The sequence below is a fragment of the Quercus suber genome, unplaced genomic scaffold (genome assembly GCF_002906115.3).
Source record: "Quercus suber isolate HL8 unplaced genomic scaffold, Cork oak 2.0 scaffold_854, whole genome shotgun sequence".
Lineage (NCBI taxonomy): Eukaryota > Viridiplantae > Streptophyta > Magnoliopsida > Fagales > Fagaceae > Quercus > Quercus suber.
Genome location: NW_027070284.1, coordinates 210,432 through 222,246, shown reverse-complemented (window position 1 = coordinate 222,246; position 11,815 = coordinate 210,432). Strand labels below are relative to the sequence as shown.

General features: G+C 31.1%; 1 long non-coding RNA gene across 1 annotated transcript; it reads left to right on the top strand.

Annotated features, from left to right (window-relative positions):
* Positions 1–4,611: 4,611 nt before the first annotated feature.
* LOC112037799 (uncharacterized) lies at positions 4,612–10,506 on the top strand. Its single transcript, XR_010626761.1, has 3 exons — positions 4,612–4,774; positions 5,289–5,404; positions 9,002–10,506. It is a non-coding gene; the product is annotated as an uncharacterized LOC112037799 (long non-coding RNA).
* The last annotated feature ends 1,309 nt before the right edge of the window (positions 10,507–11,815 follow it).

Here is an 11,815-nt window from a genome sequence, read left to right as displayed (position 1 = left end):
GGGTTAATTGCATCTCAATCCATGACTGGATAGTGACTGTCGGCATTTATAAATTATTTCCTAATACATCCAAAATACTGTTTGATGAACTGTAACTTGAGTCATTCTTGATACAGTGACATGTCGGCAATAATTTCCCAATACTGCCAACAAGGATAAATGCTAAGTTGTTTGATTCATTCTAATCCGATGAAAAGTGGATCGAATACAATTTGTCAAAGGTAGGACCAATATGAAACAATGAAAAGCTTCAATAATTCTAATACAAAGAGATAAGGTTGAGATGACAATGTTTGTCCTGGTAACTATTGATTCACAGGTGTAATCACTTTTGCTGAAAGTAAATTTGGGTTGGTACAAAAATCAAATCTGGTGCTGGCATGGAAATATGGAGAATAATCTTCCGTCCTCACACAGTTATAATAGAATCTATTTTCATTAAATTTATAATAAAAATGAATTTCAGAGGAGAAACAATTTCTCCGTTGCAATAGAACTAATAAGTCTTTATACAGGTAAAAGATCTTTTCTCACCAAATATTTCAAAATTATTTTTGATAAAATTCGAATATCGGATTCAATTGGTGAGTGTGTGCATGTAGGAGAACTTGCTCCAAAAAAACCAGTAACAAACCTCAGTAGTTTAATATATTCAACAATATTTTACTTCGAAGACCTATCTTTTTCTACGTCTTTTTAAGTTGAACATGAAATAAAATCATATCAATTCATGACTGTCGGTATTTATGAATTATTTCTTGATACATCCAAAATACTGTTTGATGAGTTTCAAAAAAAAAAAAAAAAAATACTGTTTGATGAACTGTAACTTCAGTCATTCTCGTCGATACAGTGACATGTAGGCAATAATTTCCTAATATCGCCAACAAGCATAAATGCTGAAGTTGTCTGATCATTCTAATCCAATGGAAAGTGGATCGAATCCAATTTGTCAAAAGTAGGACTAATGTGAAATATTGAAAAACTTCAATAATTCTAATACAAAGAGATAAGGTTGAGATGATAACGTTTGTCCTGGTAGCTATTGATTCACGGGTCTAATTACTTTTGCTGAAAGTAAATTTGGGTTGGTACAAAAATAAAATCTGGTGCTGACACAGAAATATGGAGAATAGGGTTTTGTTCTCTCACATTTATAAAAGACTCTATTTTTATTAAATTTATGATAAAAATAAATGTTAAATGAAAAAACACAATTTTTTCGTATGCAATAGAACTAATAAGTCTTTATATGGGTAAAATATTTCAAAATTAATTTTGATAAAATTCAAATATTGGGTTCAATGGGCGAGTGCGTGCATGGAGGAGAACTTCCTCCAAAAAAAACCAGTAAAAAACCTCAGTAGTTTATTATATTTAACAATATTTTACTTCAAAGACCTATCTTTTTCAACGTCTTTTTGGTAGAGAGAATGGCCAAGCTTCTCTTTCCTTTTATTTTCAAAGTTTCTTTTAGTTTCTTTTGTACTTATTAAGAAAATGCCATGCATATTAAAAAAAAAAAAATTGTTTAGTAGACAAGCAGCGCATTATTAGCAGATTTTTCCCTATTTGAATTCCATTCTACCACAATTTATCCTTTCTTTCTCATTATCAAACCTAAAATTTCAGCATTATTTCTTTTTATTCATTACTTAGTCACAAAAATTAAACCATAGAACATAGAGTAGATTCAGTTCTCATTTAAATTGAACATGAAATAAAATCATATCAATTTTGAACTCTTTTTGATATCTAGTTTTTCTAGACTCTATTTGGAAACAGTTTTAATTGATATTCAGTATGTTTAAAATTATATTGAAACTTGTTTTAATATACACATATATAATGCACATAGTGATGTCGCCAAAAATTAGAACAAAGGCTCTTCAATCGTACTCAGACACTCTCTCTCTGTAACTGTGGAATTAGAACAATTATATGCAGGGTAGGGATTAATTGATGGGAAAAGATTGAACGTGGAAGAAGCAATATTAATTGGCTTTTAAAAGTTCTAAAATTCTCTGGACATAATTATAAAGCTAATTTGGCTAGTTGCAATTATTTCTCTAATTCCAAGGGAATGTACCTTTTTGTGCATTGCCACAGAGAAGAGCAGAGCCCATAACTATAGTTAAGCTTGGGTGGGCTTTCTGTAAATTGAACTAGTAAATCGGTATTTGAATAATTATAGTTCAGGAGCCCATAACTTTTATTAATCAATTTTGAATAATTGAATTAGTAAGTGTCTATTTAAGATCTGTTTATTTTGTTGAAACTAAAATTTTTTTGTTAAAAGTATTGAAGATAAAGGTAAAAGTTTGCTGAAATAGTACAGTAGAACTCATGAATAGTTCCAAAAAATGTAGTGAGATCCATAAATAATAACAAAAATAAGCTGAATAATAAAATAAGTTGACAAAAATAATTTAGGCCAAGAACAAGGGAAAGAGCTGAATATAAGTAGTGGATTGGGCCTCCTTGAGAGAATTTAAGTTTGGCCCAACAAAACTTTTGGAAGCTTTCATTAGTTTTGTATTCTTGAGCTTAGTTAGATGATAACTTTTTTTTTTAATCTAAAGAAGAGAGTCAGATCAGTGGCGGAGCCAAGAATTTAGGTGAGGTGCAAGATTGAAAGTAAAAAATTAATCTAAAAAAATTAATCAATATTAATAACAAAATAAATGAACTACTATATGATAATGTAATTGTCATATAGAATCTAACATAAAATGTAAACTTTAATTTATTTTTTACTCCTAGCTTATTTTACTCAATTGCTCTCGACGATTTTTCATTTTAAAACCATTGCATGATTTCTTCACACCCAATAGTCTTGAATATATATTTCTCAATATATGTGACTAAACAATCATTTATTCACTGATCTTTCATTCGATTGCGTAATTAATTTTTAATTATGTTCATTATCAAAAAGCTCTTTCAACAGTAGCTGTTGCAATTAAGAAGATCAATGTCAAAATCACTAATGAAACATTTTTTTTAACATTACCAAGTGAGACCCATGGTTTTATATTATAGTTTTACGTTTTTGTTTTTAAAAGTCCATCAAGCTACTGTGTATGTGTTTAGACTCCTATCCTATTCAATGTATAAATTGTTTTTTTTTTAATCATTACTAAGTGGGACCCATTGGTTTTAATAGGAGAAGCCTACTGAGTAAAGGAACCGTGAATTGATAATTTTTTTTTTTTTTTGGTCTTATGTGTCGCCGGGGGGGGGGGGGGAAGGGGTAGATAAGACATTTTAGGTCATTATAATATTATTAATAATAAAAATTCAAAGTTCAGAGGGGGAACATTTCCCCCTCGTCAGATGATATAACTTGATTAAAGTTATTTTAGATGTTATTGAGTAATATCAATCGTGTGCGGCGTGTCCCAATCCAGCAAAAAGCATTTGGGTTTTTAATGGACTTATGAGCATTGTGTAATGTTTTGTTGGATTTTCGTACTGGAGTATATTTAGTCCGCTGAGAGGTTTAATAAGGTCAGTTTGATTGGAGGAGTAAAAAAGTAGGAAGATGAAAAAGTGAGAAGATAAAAAATATTTAATTTTTCCTCTGTGTGTTTAGTTGGAAGGTGGAAAAGTAAGAGGGTGAAAAACTCTTTTATTTGGTTGAAGAGAAAAAGTGAATGATGGAAAATATAATTTGACTATTATACGCTTATTACATATAGTAAAAAATAGATTTATTTTACTTATTAATAATATAAAACTTACCCATTATATATATATATATATATATATATATATATATATTTATGTTTATATTATTATAATATAAAAATTAAATAATGTTTCAAGTCAGTGGAAAAAAAAAAGAAAAAAAAAAGAGAGAGAAGAGAACTTGGACTGCTGATGTTAGTATGCTAGAAGGTAAGATGAAAAGAGATAAAAGTGATAAAGAGCAGTTAATATTTTTTTAACAAAAATTTTATTTTTTTTATTTTACATTATTATTTTTACAAAACACCATATAATTTACTTATTACGCAACTTTTTTTTATTAAAATAATATTTCCTTCTCTTTTTTTATTATTTCCCAACTACCCCCACCTAACCCCTCCTCCTTTTTTCTGATTCTCTATCTCCTCTTATATCTTATCTCTATCTCCGCAATAACACTCCTGTGTCTATCTCCGCCTCTCTTTCTTCTTCCTCCTTCTTCTTCTTCTTCTTTTTATTTTATTTTATTTTGAGGAGTTGGGGTGGATGGCCAGATGGAATTTGGACTAAAGTTTTTGGATGAACATGGGTTTGTCAAAAATAAAATGATATCTGGGTGTTTTCTTTTTTTTCTTTTCCATTGGCTTTTGATTGAAAATTCTGGCCTAGGCTCGGGAGAAATTTGAAGTGAACGAAAGTGCTGTGACTTGTGATTGTAAGAAAAGGGTGATTGACGGTAAAAATTTCGTTTTTTTTTTAAATTTTTTGAGAATCTTTTTCTTTCCTCCTCTTCTTTTACAATTTGAGTTTTATGCTTTTATTATAGAGATGATTTTGGGTTGGGTTTGATTAAGGGCAGTGATTTTGAGTTGGATTTTCTAATTGCTTTTTCGTTAATTTTGGGTTAATTTTCTGTTGATTTTGGTTAATTTTTTGTGCTAGGTTCGGTGTTTGGTGGTGGTGCTGGGTTTGGTGGTTGGGTGGTTATTTTGGGCTTCCTTCTTCTTATTCTGCTGCGCTGGGTTGTTGTAGGCGTTGGAGAGGGCATTTTTGTGAAAGTGCTGTGAGAGAACTCTCTCCCAAGGTTTTTTTTTTTTTTTTTGGTTGGTGATTTGCCTCTTTTTTTCAATTTGGATTTCCAATTTGGAAGCTTCCACTATTTTGTTCTTGTTATTTCTTTGTTGATAAGTATTTAATCTTATGTTAATGTTTGTTATTTTTTTGTGAAATATCAAATGGGTCCAGCCAGGGGGCAGAAATATATAGTTTTGAACTATCTTCGTATCAATACCCATAACATAAATTGTGCTATGTGATGGTTCAATTGGGTGATCTTTATAATTTTGAGTTAATAAAATTGTAGGGATTGTTTTCTTTCTTGTATGTATGACAAGGTGTAGCTTAAGAGTTAGTTGGGTTTTGTAGGATTTGGGTCAAGAAGAGATGGTGAAAAAAAGTTGAAAATCGAAATACTGTCATGAATTGGATCATCAATATATATATATATATATATTTTTTTTTTTTAAACTATGAGATCTTGGTATTATATTCTTGCTGATATTTAATGAGTTTTTATCTCATTTTCATTTATATTCTAGAAATGGGAGCATAGTTGTAACTGGAAGATTTACTGTTAAAATGTCTCTTGCGAAGCCATTAAAGAAGTTAGCAGCATGTGTTATCCTTGATTTGGATGGGACACTTCTTAATACAGGTTAGTTTGTTCTTTTAACATTGTTAAAATATATATAATTTTTAATTTTTTTGTTATTTTCCATTATGTTATGTGTGATGAGCACTTTGCTGATTTGTTGAAATTTGATTAAAGTATAGTTGTACTTATACAAAAATGAAACTTTAAAAATCGCTATATATATAAATAAGCTAAAGAGCTAAAAGAAGAAGCTCTTGGCGAATTGACACTGATTGATGTTTAGATATTTTCATGAGCAAAGTCCAGTGAAATTTGGTAAACAAAGAATAGGATTTTTCTTGAATTCCTGAATTTCACCATCTGCGTCTTAGCTTATTATTTTCAGTGGAATCCCCAGATTTAGGAATTGACCATTGAATTAATTCCAACCGGATTTTTCATTTTTGGAACCTTTTTATAGATTCTAATTTTTTTTTAAAGATTGATTAACACATGCCGAGCTGGATGAGTGTTACTGTACTGTTATCTTATCAAACATAATAATCATTAACACAATGGGCCGGCAGGGCTTTCCTTTTTTGGTTCTATTAGCACAGCTTTTTTGTCTCTTTGTTTCTTTTCTTGCTTTCTTGCTTCTTCTTCTTGTATGAAAAACATAATGACAAATGGCAAGCTCATAGTCGAAGAGCTCAGCTAATTGGGTCTTTATTTGTATACTTATAATTAATTAAGTCTACATAAAACCAGCTCATTGCAGAGGCCCCTTGATACTTATCCATTTATGTATTAGCAGAGACGGCCCCTCAGGGAGAGCCAGAGGAAAGTGTTACTAGTTGTACAAGAATATTGGACCTGGCAAACTTTTAACAATTAGAAACATATATAGTACTTGGTCCAAGTTTCAAATTCCAAATCACAGTGGAGGGTTTGGTAAGATCAAAGATGGCTTAACAATTAGCATCTTACCTGAGGCTATGCCCTACTTCATTCTTGTGAAGAGAAGGAAATTTAGGAGAGTCAACTAACTTTTGGCCAAACTAAGGGCTTCTTAACCTAGTAAAGCAGTTGTATATACAATCTTTTTCTATGGACTATGGAGAGAACTTAGATTTGAATCCAGTAATTTCATCCTTACTAATATTTGTACCACAATAGTGGTCAAATACTCTAGTTAGCAGCACTCTATATTTTTTGTCATTAAACTCAACAAATTGTGGGTTTTAATACTTAATCTTAAATCTTACCCCCAATAGATCTGTGGCAATAATATGCATGTATAATCCTACTCCTTTTACTGCCAAACGAAAATTCATTTTTCCTTTAACCCCAACTACTCATCATTATGATTATCTATAATAATACATAAAGAGTAATTATAAGCAATGTATATAAATAAGCAACTTAAAAAATGATCTTCGTTTATTAAGTTGCTTTAAAAGCATGGTTTTCTTTTCTAAAATTTGGAAAGCAATGCATATATAACATGTGCCTAAAAAGTAGATTCAAGTCGATAAATAAATGTGTTAAGTTTGTTGTTAGGAGATTGAGAGAAACATAAAGTGAAAGAGTAGAGAAAAATAGAAGTAAGAATTAACATAATTTGTTAATAAATAGTTAAATACTCAATATAAAGATATGTATAATAACTAGCGGCTAAATCAATTAAAAATTTATTTTTAGCTTTAGTTTATGCAGACTTTGAATATAGATAATAAAAATTTGGCCCCACTGTTTTCTTTTGCCTTCTGAGGCTCCACAAAGATTCAATGGGTCCACATGAGCCTCTTCCAACCTTTCCAACAAGGAAACAATTCTATACACACAAAAAGAAATTTATTCACATTTTTCAAAATAATTGAGTTGGCAAATTCTATATACACAAATGACATTATTTTTTTACTTATCAGCAGTTGTGAAAAATTTTGTTAATTTTTTTTTTTTTTTTTTTAATGTTATAGAGCTTCTCTAATAATGGGTAAGTTAAAAATTCTTTGTCTTAGCTATTGGACTGATCATCTTACACATGCAGCATCTTCTCATATTATTTATCTTATATGTAAAGAAACAAATTTTATTAATCTTGAATATATTTTTATTTCATTTATATTTAAATTATACCTAATTTAATCTTGTTTATTCAAATCCTATATACAATGTATTAAGTTATACTTATGCTATTACTATTGGCTAAAACACTTGGTTTGCTTAGTACTCTTAAGTTTAAGTGATTCTCCATTTTCTCTTTCTTCTCTAACTTGTTAATTTTGAAATCATCTCGTTAGAGATAACAAAATATCATCAACACATCTTATCCCAAATTGTTCTTTATTGCCTTGCATGGCTTTTTCCCATTCCAAATAAAGAACTCACTCCTAATCTAACCTTATACCGCTCCATTGTTATTCCTAGTTCCAACTTTGCGTTTGCCAATGAAGATATTATTTGCCTCATATGGGTATCATCATGCTCCCAAAACAAAATGATCATTCCTCAAGTTTTTATCACTTTTTTAGGGGGTGGGGGATTGCAAAAGGCCAAAAGAAGAATCGGACTTTAAGCTTTCCCATCTTCATAAAAATATCATAAGTTTGTAGTAATTGATATTAAAAGTTGTCCAAAAGCAAATTGATTAGATTGCCCAAAATCTCTTTGTTTGGATAGAATAGAACTGATGTGTTAGTGTGTATATGTCACAAATGAACTTTTGGTAGATTTTGGGCATAATGAGTCATTGTTTAAACTAGGGAGAGAGATATGTGTGTACATGTGAAGGAGTGGAGTGGAGCAGCACTGTCTACTACATTGTTGAACTTTTAATATAGCCATAATTCTTCATCTGTCAGCAACCAAATTAGTCAGACCCATAATTTTTTTTTGGCCAGAAAAAATTAAAAGGATTAAATATCCTATTTATTTATTGGAATGAATGTGAGAAAAGCGATAGTTACAAAAATTGACAAATATGCTTTTTACATTTTGTGATTTGGCATCAATTGGGACAGAATCATGTGGTGAATATCAATAAAACTTTTTAGGAAAATTACAAATTAGGGTCACATTTTTTATCATGTACGATTTGGGTTGGCCCAAAGTCCAAGCCTTTATGTCACAGCCTATATTTTTCTCCCTCTTTTTTATTTAAAATTTTTTAATTACCCAATGATACTAATGGGATTGTACTATAGAATGATATAGAGTCCAAATCTGTCAATGCTATTGGTTGAATAAAGCATGAAAAATTTCTCAAAGATTTTTATAGAAAAATCCCTGACATTAAGATTTGTTGCAATATTAAAAAAAAACTAAAATGGCTGCAACAAATAATTAGTTAGTATTGCAGAAATTCAGCCCTATAGAGGCATTACTTTTTCGTATATCTGTTATCTCTCAAGGAATTAATTGTGAATTTATTCAATTTCCATTTTCCATTCTATTGTGAAACCTCCAAGTTTGAAATATTTAGTCCAAAACTTGTATATAGCTCTGAAAATGACTTTGTATCAACATTTCAGGATTTCTGATTATTAATTCTTAATTTACTTGTTTTATTGTTGGAAGATGTGCAATTGTGCATGAACTTAACTGATGGAGTTGCATCTTTCACTCGTGCCTTTTTTAGATTCATGATTCTCTATTTCTTTTTTCTGTTTTTGATAGGCATCAATTTCATTAAACTATAAGGAAGACAGAGCAGGGGGGATGTCTGCCTTAAATGGGTGGTCATTAATGAAAATGTTGCCACAGTTGAAAGTAGGACAGTAAGTGGCGTTGCTTGGTATTACTATAAGGAAGACAGAGCAGGGGGGATGTCTGCCTTAAATGGGTGGTCATTAATGAAAATGTTGCCACAGTTGAAAGTAGGACAGTAAGTGGCGTTGCTTGGTATTACAGAAGTGGCATCAGTACAGGTGAAGTGGAGACTTATAGTCATAATTTAAAAAAAAAAGAAAAAAGGAGGAAAGTCATATCCTTTGGCATGCCTTAGGGTCCTGTTGAATGTGACTGATTCAACTACCTGAAAGGAATGTTTGAAAAGCATCTTTTTACTTGCAGGTGTAGCAGTAGATACCATTAGGGTCACAGATTTAAGCTCTCTCGCCTTAAATCTCCAAGCAAGATGCTAATTATGACAGCTATATGGATGCAGTTCTCCATGACAAAGGCACACAAAATTACCTTGATGATTAGTTGTGCATGTTCCCCCAGAGCTCTCACATGAAAGACATAAACTAGTTGATGGGTTAGATGACCATGTCAACTTCAACCCATGTTTCATTGTTACAGAAGTGGCAGCTGAAATTTTAACAATGAAAAATGGGTTGAAGTTGACATGGCCATCTGACCCATCCACTGGTTTATGTCTATCATGCGAGAGCTCTGGGGAACATGCACAACTAATCATCAAGGTAATTTCGCGTGCCTTTGTCATGGAGAACTGCACCCATATAGCTGTCATAATTAGCATCTTGCTTGGAGATTTGAGGCGAGAGAGCTTAAATCTGTGACCCTAATGGTATCTACTACTACACCTGCAAGTAATAAGATGCTTTTCAAACATTCCTTTTAGCTAGAATAAAGTCCCAAAATTTGTTGGGAATATGTGTGGCAAGTTTTTCCTATTTTCATGAGGAACAGTGAGTTGTACTCTTTAATGTTTTGCAGGTTGTGTTATGTACAATTTGAAGCTTTAAAGCAGTTGCACCAATTCATGTAAAATATTCCGTCTATTTTAGTATAAAAACTTAGTATTTCGTCTATTTTAACATAAAAATTTTACTTTTTTTATTTTATATAACCACTTTTCTAAAACATTAATATCAGTTTATCTATTTTAGAAGAAATTTCAGTAAAATATTCATTCTTCATTTATTTTTTATTATTTTCTCTAATGATCATACATTTTGAATTTAAACTTATTTTTCAAGCAACCACCAAATCTGACCCTAATGGTATCTATTGCTATGCCTGCAAGTAATAAGATGCTTTTCAAACATTCCTTTTAGCTAGAATAAAGTCTCAAAATTTGTTGGGAATATGTGTGGCAGGTTTTCCTATTTTCATGAGGAACAGTGAGTTGTACTCTTTAATGTTTTGCAGGTTGTATTATGGTTGTGTTATGTACAATTTGAAGCTTTAAAGCAACTGCACCAATTTATGTAAAATATTCCGTCTATTTTAACATAAAAACTTAATATTTTGTCTATTTTAGCATAAAATTTTTACTTTTTTTTTTTTAATTTTTTTTTTTATTTTACTCAACCACTTTTCTAAAACACTAATATTAGTTTATCTATTTTAGAAGAAATTTTATTAAAATATTCATTTTTCATTCATTTTTTATAATTTTCTCTAATGATCATACTTTTTGAATTTAAACTTATTTTTCAAGCAACCACAAAAACCGATGGCTTAGGTAGCGGAGTCGCTGGTGCTGGAGGTTCAATGACCAGACCACTAGAATAGTTGCTCCAATAACCACCGTCGGAGTGGTGTCTCTGGTGATTGGACTGTTAGTATTGGTGGTTGAAATGATATTTTTAATTATCGGACCTCTGGCATCAGTCGCCAAAACGGTGTCTCTGGTAACTAGAATGGTGGTTCAAGTGACCGGATTGCAATGCGGTAAATTCAAATGTAATGGTCATATTTTTTAATTTAATTATTTTAATATAAACATTTAAGAAAACTAATAAACTAATAAGATTAGTTAGTAAAAGCTAAAACAATCTGGTTCTTTTTGTAAATAAACATAGACATTAGGGTATTTGTAAAAGAGGAAACTTCCTAGAATTTTGCTAACCCAGGTGATTGGCTAGCTATTCAAACTCTCTCTCATTTCATTTGTAGTTGGCTTGGAATACCACAGTCATATCCACTCCATTACACACCAACCCATTGGACAAACCAACCTAGCCAAAATCCTTCCACAACTAGATGCTTAGAAACCAAAAACCGAAGCAACCTGATCTACTGATAGGCCTAATTGGTGATGATTCTTAGTTCACCACATACTGACGAGCCTACACCATTTTCATTTGTGGTGGTCAACTTGTGTTGGCAATAAAGGTGGCAAAATCAACCCAAACACATTTGTCCACTCAAACCTACTCACTTAAATGAGATCCAAACCCACTAAATTATTAATTTGGTTAAATGAGTATAACCCAATCAACATTAATGTTTATTGGCTTTTAATTGGGTACTCAATTAGACCTAATTATGATCCAAGTATTATTTTTACAAATTACCCAACTTTAAACTACCCCAAAACCACTAAAAATAACCAAAATACTTCCTAAACCTCAAAAAATGACCAAAATACCTTCTAAACCTAAAAATGACTAGAATACTCCTAATACCTAAAAAAGACCAAAATAAGGAGTTTGGCTTAAAGGATGTGAGTATTGTGCAAGATAAGGAGTTGGGCTTTGTGTTTGGGTTTGGGTTTGGGTGATGTTGGGTCTTGAAAAA